This window comes from Tursiops truncatus, chromosome 16 (assembly GCF_011762595.2).
Source record: "Tursiops truncatus isolate mTurTru1 chromosome 16, mTurTru1.mat.Y, whole genome shotgun sequence".
NCBI lineage: Eukaryota > Metazoa > Chordata > Mammalia > Artiodactyla > Delphinidae > Tursiops > Tursiops truncatus.
Window position 1 is genome coordinate 62,509,974 of NC_047049.1, and position 8,154 is coordinate 62,518,127.

The 8,154-nt window shown below is 37.7% G+C and overlaps 1 long non-coding RNA gene across 2 annotated transcripts in view; it reads left to right on the top strand.

Moving 5' to 3' along the window:
* Positions 1–39: 39 nt before the first annotated feature.
* Positions 40–8,154, top strand: part of LOC109550155 (uncharacterized) — a 28,614-nt gene continuing 20,499 nt past the window's right edge. For both annotated transcript variants that reach the window (XR_012326607.1, XR_002176556.3), the window contains exon 1: positions 40–184. This is a non-coding gene — a long non-coding RNA (uncharacterized lncRNA). The remainder of the gene's footprint in view (positions 185–8,154) is intronic.

An 8,154-nucleotide genomic window follows, 5' to 3' on the forward strand; every position in this document is an offset into this window, starting at 1 on the left:
TGAGTGGCGTCAAGTGGGTGGGGCCAGGGCGGACGTAGGTTCCCCAGGTCCTCCGCGCCCTCTTGTCTGTCACGTGAGGGGCGGTTCGCTGACCGGCGGTTCGCTGACGGGCTTTTTGCCACACCCAGTTCCACTTCTAGTGGAAGTTTGAGCAGCTGGGAAAGAAGAAAGGAGGAAAGAAAAGGTTCGTGCGGGAGGCCATCTCTGCGGGTGGGTTACTAGGCCGAGGAGTTGAAGGGCCGCTGTTACCCGAGGCCCTGATTCGTTAGGCCTCGCAAGAGACGTGCTCTCTCAATTCGGGGATGAGGCATTCTGCCACCATTCTCGAACTCTACCCAACTTCCTTTCTTTCCCTCAGCTTCTGAGATTTGAGAACTCAGAAGCTTTGTCACCTATGAGGAGACCAAAAAAAAAAAAAAAGGGTACTGTATCCGTTGCCTCGTAAAGTACACAGATAGTTCCTGAACTATCCACCCCTTAGCTGTGGAGGACTGAGAAATCACTTGTACCGCCCTGCCATTCCGTGAGGGGTGGAAGGCGTTCCTGAAAAGCGCAATGATGCTGCTCAGAAATATTCTGTCTTGGGCTTCCCTGGTGGCGTAGCGGTTGAGAGTCCGCCTGCCGATGCAGGGGACACGGTTCGTGCCTCGGTCCGGGAAGATCCCACATGCCGCGGAGCGGCTGGGCCCGTGAGCCATGGCCGCTGAGCCTGCGCGTGCGGAGCCTGTGCTCCGCGACGGGAGAGGCCACAACGGTGAGAGGCCCGCGTACCGCAAAAAAAAAAAAAAGTACTCTGTCTTTAACCGCAGCCTAATCACTGTGGTGTAAGCCTAGAGGACGGGCCCCTGAATGGAATACTGTTTTTTTTTCTTTTTTTTTAACACCTTTATTGGAGTATAATTGCTTTACAGTGGTGTGTTAGGAATACTGTTTTAAGATCTCAAAACTTAGCGTTGAGCCACCGCAGTAGACTATACATAACCAAAGCAGAAAAAAATGAGTCTGAACCTACCGGTTTTCCCATCATAACAAAACAGCATCAAGTTTGTGAGGCAAGGTCTTAAAGCGAGTCTCAAATTTAAAAGGCTTGAAATTAGAGTTTGGTCTCTAACCACATTAGAATTGAACTAGAAATAACAAAAAGCCAGAAAATCCACAAATGTTTGGAAGGTGAGCAACATAATTCTAAACCTCTATGTCAAAGAATATTTCAGTGGGAATTTTTATATAGTTTGAACTAAAGGATAATGAAAATACAACATAGTAGAATTAATGGGATGCAGTGAGCAGTGTTTAGAGGGAGATGTGTAGCATTAAATGCATGTATTTGAAAAGAAGAAAGGTTTAAAATCTGCAATCTGTGTTCGCCTCGGGAAGTTAAAAGCATATTTAGCATGTGGAGGGGAGCAGAGGATACATGGGAATTCTGTACTTGCTATGAACCTAAAACTGCTCTGAAAAATAAAGTCTATTTAAAAAATAAAAAGCGCTCACATACATGGTCAAATGATCTTTGGCAAAGGTGCAATGATGACTCAATGGGGAAAGGACAGCCTCTTCAACAAATGGTTTTGGGAAAACTGGGTATCTATGTGCAAAAGAATGAATTTGGACCATTATCTTATACCATATACAAAAATTAACTCAAAATGGATTAAAGACTTAAACATCAGACCTAAAACTATAAAACTCCTAGAAGAAAACATAGGGGAAAATCTTCAGGTCATTGCTCTTGGTAATGATTTCTTGTTTATGACACCAAAAGCACAGGCAACAAAAGCAAAGATAGACAAATGGGGCTACATCAAACTTAAAAACTTCCATTGCAGGGGGCACAGGGAACTAAGAGTCCCACATGCCCCACTGTGCGGCCAAAAATAAAAAATAAAAAAAACTTTTGTGCATCAAAGGACACAGCAGAGTGAAAAGGCAGCCTATGGAATGGAGAAAATATTTGCAAATCATATATGTGATAAGATACCCAGAATATCTAAAGAACTCTTACAACTCAGTAACAAAAAAATCAAACTGATTAAACAGTCCAACAAGCATATGGAAAGATACTCAGCATCACTAATCATCAGAGAACTGCACGTCAAAACCACAAGATGTCGACTCACACTCATTAGGATGGTTAATATTTGGAAAAAAGAAAATAACAAGTGTAGGTGAAGATGTGGAGAAATCAGAACCCTTATGCACCGTTGGTGAGATTGCAAAATGGTACAGCCCCTGTGGAAAGCAGTATGGAGGTTCTTCAAAAAAGTGAGAATGGGACTACCACATGATATGGCAATCCCAGTTCTGGGTGAATATCCAAAAGAATTGAGAGTAGGGTCTCAAAGAGGTATTTGCATACTCACGTTCACAGCACATATGAACGTTCCTGTTCATTCATAATAGTCAAGAGATAGAAGCAACACAAATGTTCATGGACAGATGAATTTTAATCTTTGAAAGGAGGAAAATCCTGTCATATGCTACAACATAGATGAAACTTGAGGACATTATGCTAAGTGAAATAAACCAGTCACAGGACTTCCTTGGTGGCCCAGAGGTTAGGACTCCACACTTCCACTGCAGGGGACACGAGTTTGATACCTGGTCAGGGAAAAAAGATCCTGCATGCCTCATGGTGGAGCCAAAAAAAGAGAAATAAACCAGTCACAAAAAGACAAATACTGTATGATTCTACTTATATGAGTTACCTAAAGTAGTCAAATTCATAAAACAGAAAATAGGATGCCGGTTACTAGAGATTTGAGGGGAGGAGAAAGGGGAGTTGCTGAAACAGTTTCAGATTGCAAGATGAAAACGTTCTGGAGGTCTGTTTTACAGCACTGTGAAAATAGTTAACACTGCTGAGCTGTATATTTAAAAATTGTTAAAATGGTATATTTTATGTGTTTTGTTACCCCACACACACAAAGCAAATTAAACTCTAAGAAAGTAGAAGGAAGGAAAACAAAAAAATCCTAAAGTTTATAAAGCAGAAATTGCTGTGAAAACAGTGATCTGTGGATTAGCCCTACACTATGGTTAAATGTGCTTTTTTGTGTACGTGGGACAACATCTTTATACATGTTTTAAAGTTTATTATTGCTGATGCTCAGGTCAGCATTATAATGTATAGATAAAATATATAAAAATAAGAAATCACTATGTTCTTTACGTGAAACTAATACTGTAAGTCAATTGTACTTCAACAAACAGGAAAAAGTGGAAATACTTTTCCATTTTTCATTAGGATGTTTGTCTTATTATTGAGTTTATTAATATTTTGGATACAAGTCCTGTATCATATATTAATTGCAAATATTTTTCCCAGTGTGTAGCTTCACTATTTATTCTCTTAATAATGTTTTTGGATGACCTGAGAATTTTGGCTTTTACATTTAGGCATGTGATTCATCTTGATTTAAATTTTGCAAATAATGTGAGGTGAGATTTGAGGGCTTATTTTTGTCCACATGGTTCCAGCACCATTTGTTGAAAATAATTTCCTTTCCCCATTAAATTGCTTTGGAGCCTTTGTCAAAAATCTATTGACTATATAATTATGGATTTATTTCTGGACTTTTAATTCTGTCTCATTGATCTGTTTGTCTATCTTTATACAAACCACATTGTCATGATTACTATAGATTTATAGTAAGCCTTGAAAGTAAGGAAGTGTAGTTACTCCAAATTAGTTCTTTTTCAAGAATGTTTTGGTTCTAAGATTTTTGTGTTTCCATATAAATTTTTGAATTGTTAATCCACTTTTTTTTAAGCTGCTGTGACCTTTATTGGAATTGATTGAGCTCTATTTGAGGAAAATTGACATCTTAACAATACTGAGCTTTGCAATCCATGAACATGGTATATTTCTCTATTTATTAAGGTCTTTTTAAATTTCTGTCAGCAATGCTTTGTAATTTTCAGTGTAGAAAGCTTACACATCTTTTGTTAAATTTATTCCTAAGCATTTATATTTTTAATAATATTGTAAATGGAATTTTAAAATTTCATTTTCCAGTTGTTCAATGCTTGAGTGTGTGTGTGTGTGTGTGTGTGTGTGTGTGTGTGTGTGTGTGTGAGAGAGAGAGAGAGAGAGAGAGAGAGAGAGAGAGAGAGAGAGAGAGAGAGATTGCCTTTCTATGTTGACTTTATAACTTACAACCTTGTTAAATTTCTTTGATAATGTCCTCCCTTCTCTTTTCTCTCCTCTTTTCCTGAGTCTTCTATTAGTCATATTGGGGCTTCCTGATTGATTTTGTCATTTTCTTACTTTTTCTTTCCTATTTTCCATGTACTTGTGTTTTGGTTCTCCTTTCTAGGTGATTTTCCCTGATTTTATGTTACAGCTCTTAGAACTTTTTTTATTACTGTGTTATGGTAAACAGCTTCTAAGATGCTCTCCAACGATCCATATCTCTGTGTACTCCCTTCTCAAATTCTATCAAGGTTGGTCTGTATGACCAACAGAGTAAGGTGGAAGTGATGATGTATGACTTATAAGCTTGCTTCTGACTTGCTCTTTTCTGGATCAATTACTCTGAGAGAAGTCAGCAGCCATGTCATGTAATCCAATGGAGAGGCCCACATAATGAGCTGAGGCCTCCTGTAAACAGCCAACACTAACTTGCCAGCCAGGTGTTTGAGCCATCTTAGAAAGGTGACCCTCCCACCCCAGTCAAGTCTTCAGATGACTGCAGCCCCAGCTAACATTCTAACTGCAATCTTATGAGGGACCCCCCCACAACCACCTAGGTAATCCACTTCCAAATTTCTGATCCATAGAAACTATGAAATAATACATGTTATTTTTTAAAATTTATTTTATTGCAGTATAGGTAATTTACAAGTTGTGTTCATTTCTGCTGTACAGCAAAGTGATTTAGTTATGCATATATGTATATTCTTTTCATATTTTTTCCCATTATGGTTTATTACAGGATATTAAATATAGTTCCCTGTGCTATACAGTAGGACCTTGTTGTTTATCCATTCTATACATAATAATTTGCATCTGCTAATCCCAAACTCCCAGTCCATCCCTCCCCTACCCCCTACTTTGACAACCACAAGTCTGTTCTCTATATCTGTGAGTCTCTTTCTGTTTCATAGATAAGTTCATTTGTGTCATATTTTAAATTTGATATATAAGTGATATCATATGATATTTCTTTCTCTGTCTGACTTACTTAGTATGATAATCTCTAGGTCCATCCATGTTGCTGCAAATGGCATTATTTCATTCTTTTTTTAATGGCTGAGTAATATTCCATTTATATATGTACCACATCTTTTTTATCCATTCCTCTGTCGATGGACATTTAGGTTATTTCCATGTCTTGGCTATTGTGAATAGTGCGGCTATGAACATAGGGGTGCATGTATCTTTTGGAATTATAGTTTTTTTCTGGATACAAGCCCAGGAATGGGATTGCTGGATCATATGGCAACTCTATTTGAAATAATACATGTTTATTCTTGTTTTAAGCCACTAAGTTTTGAGGTAATTTATCACACAGCAATAGATAACCATTAGATGCTATTATATTTTTGATTTCCAAGAGCTCTTTCTTATTCTCTGACAGTCCCATTTTAATATCATGTTGTCCTTGTGAAGATAAAGAAACAAAAGACCCAGTAATCAACATATAAACATCTAAAAATGTAGAGTTGTGCGTAAATCACTGACATAATTTCCTTTATATCAAATCACATATTAAGTGGCTGAATGATCATGATAGTAAAGTCTCTAGTTCCTATGTACCAATGATAAATGATAAATAATTACTATTCCATTATAAGGTGAGAACATAACTAATAAGACTGTAGTCCACAAATAATCATTGATTTAGTGCAGTGGTTCTCAGAGGGGCAATGGACATTTGGCAACGTCTGGAGACACTTTTGATTGTCAAGTCTGGGTGAGTGCTACTAAGATCAGAAATGCTGCTAAGCATCCTACAATGCACAGGACAGCCCCTTACAACAAAGAAATATCCTGTCCAAAATGTCAATAATGACAAGGCTGAGAAACCCTGGTTTAGTATAAACCTAAGAAGACAAACAGAATTCTGAAAGATCAATCGTTTTAATATTTTAAGCAGTGATTTGAGTGGTAAAACAGACTACGTGCTGAGGGAATGGAGACAAAAAGCTTCTGCAAAATCAATCATCCCTTTCTCTTTGCTGCCTTAGCATTTTGTTTATAACTATTGTAAATTGGAAAAAAAATCTATAATGTAATGTATTACAGTTATTTATTTGTTTCCCCCCCCACATCGTGAGTAGTCTTAACTGTTTATTCCTGGTGTCTTGGTCCTTAGTAGGTTTTTGTTGATTGTATAATATGAGAAAAAGTGACTGTGAGTTAGAGAGGTACAAAAAGTACAAATTGAAAGAAGCCCAACCCCTTCCCTTCCCTCAAACTCTATAATTATGGCAAATGATTGATAAATAGAACCCAAAAGGTAAAAGAGTAAGAGTGAGAAAGAACATGGGTTATATACTATTTCCCCTATGTGCCTAAGAATATTTACTTCTATCTATCTACCTTCCTTTGTGCCAGGCAAGACTAACATATTACATTCACTCTCACTTGATGCCTGTTAAGGCTCTAAGCTCAAGCACAAAGGCTGTCTGGTATGTCTTTGTTCCCATTTGTATCTTCAATGCCTAGCACAGTACCTGGCCATGCCAGGAATCTTTAAAACAATCTTATGAAGTAGCTATAACACATGTTCACGATTACAATTGTTTAGGAGCTTTGAGCTAATCGTATCACATGTATTGCCTCATTTAATCTTTACCACAACACTATGGGCAAATATTGTTAACCTATAGTACAGATAACAATAACAGCTTGTAAGTTTATTCATCACTCAATGACATTGTTCTAAGCACTTTACATACATTAATTTATTTAATCTCAACAAACTTATAAGGTAGTCACTATCATCATCTTCATTTTAAAGAGGAGGAAACTGAGGTACAGAGAGGTTAAATGAGTTAACTCATCTGATGTTACCTAGTTAGTAAGTGACAGCTTTGAACCCAGGTGATCTTGCTTCAGAGACCACACAATTAACCCCTTCACAACATTGCCCTCCATAGACAATGTTAGCAAAATTAAGTAACTTGCCTTAAGTTACAAAGCTAATAAAGAGTGAAATTGGTATTTAAGCCAGGACTTTGAAATTCTAAACCTCGTACTTTTTTAAATTAGTCTAATTACCTCTCTAAAAATAGAAATATTCTACATTTTCTTTGTGGCAAGTTTAAGATCTTTCTTAGTAAAAAAAAAGTGTCATTTTTTGATAAAAATTAGCCTAGACTATCTACCCCTTCTTCAAATGTGTAAAACTTATCACTTAACTAGAAAATGCAAAATAGTATGTATATTTTTCTAAACCATGCCTTATTTTTTCTGCTATGTATTTTTGGGTACCCAAAAGATAGGTCTCATGACAGTAATGTCCTACTGGGCATAAAAACTCACAAAGTTCCTGTTAAATAATCACAGATAGATTTATTAATGGAAAGATTAGGGTATAACTTAACAACTATCACCAGAAGTAAAATGCTATAAAGATAATTCCTATGAGTTGTGTCCTATGAGACGCAAACCCATAGAGGAAATTTATCAGGGAGTGTCCTTCGGATTAATGCCTGTGGAGGATTGGAAGGAAGCAGGATTAGACAGGAATAAACCGAGCTGCAATGGAATCACAATATGGTGTCTTCGTGTGACACCATAGAGAGTTCTGAAGCAGTTGTCCCTTCAGAGTTGTCCCAAGTGGAGCATGAGGTCTGAACCTTTATACCCCCACATACATGAGTCTTTGGCTGTGAGCTGTCCTGGGAAAGGAGCATGACCTTAGATGATGTGGCTTCTTCATCTAAGTTGTAGCTATCAGCCAACCTTCCCAGTAGCTGGAGGAATAAGTCCTCCAGTTCTAAAGGGGGAATCTGGGCAACACAGTACAGCACAGCATCCATAACAGTCCACCTTTGTGCCTCTTAGATCCATTTGCTTCATATACATTATGGAAGCAGCTTTTTCAGGACACTGGAGGGTTCTTAGGGAAAACTTATGAGGGGAGGGTCAGTGGAATGAACTGCAGCTGCTTCTGCTGCAACTGGTAGCAAGATATAATCAAA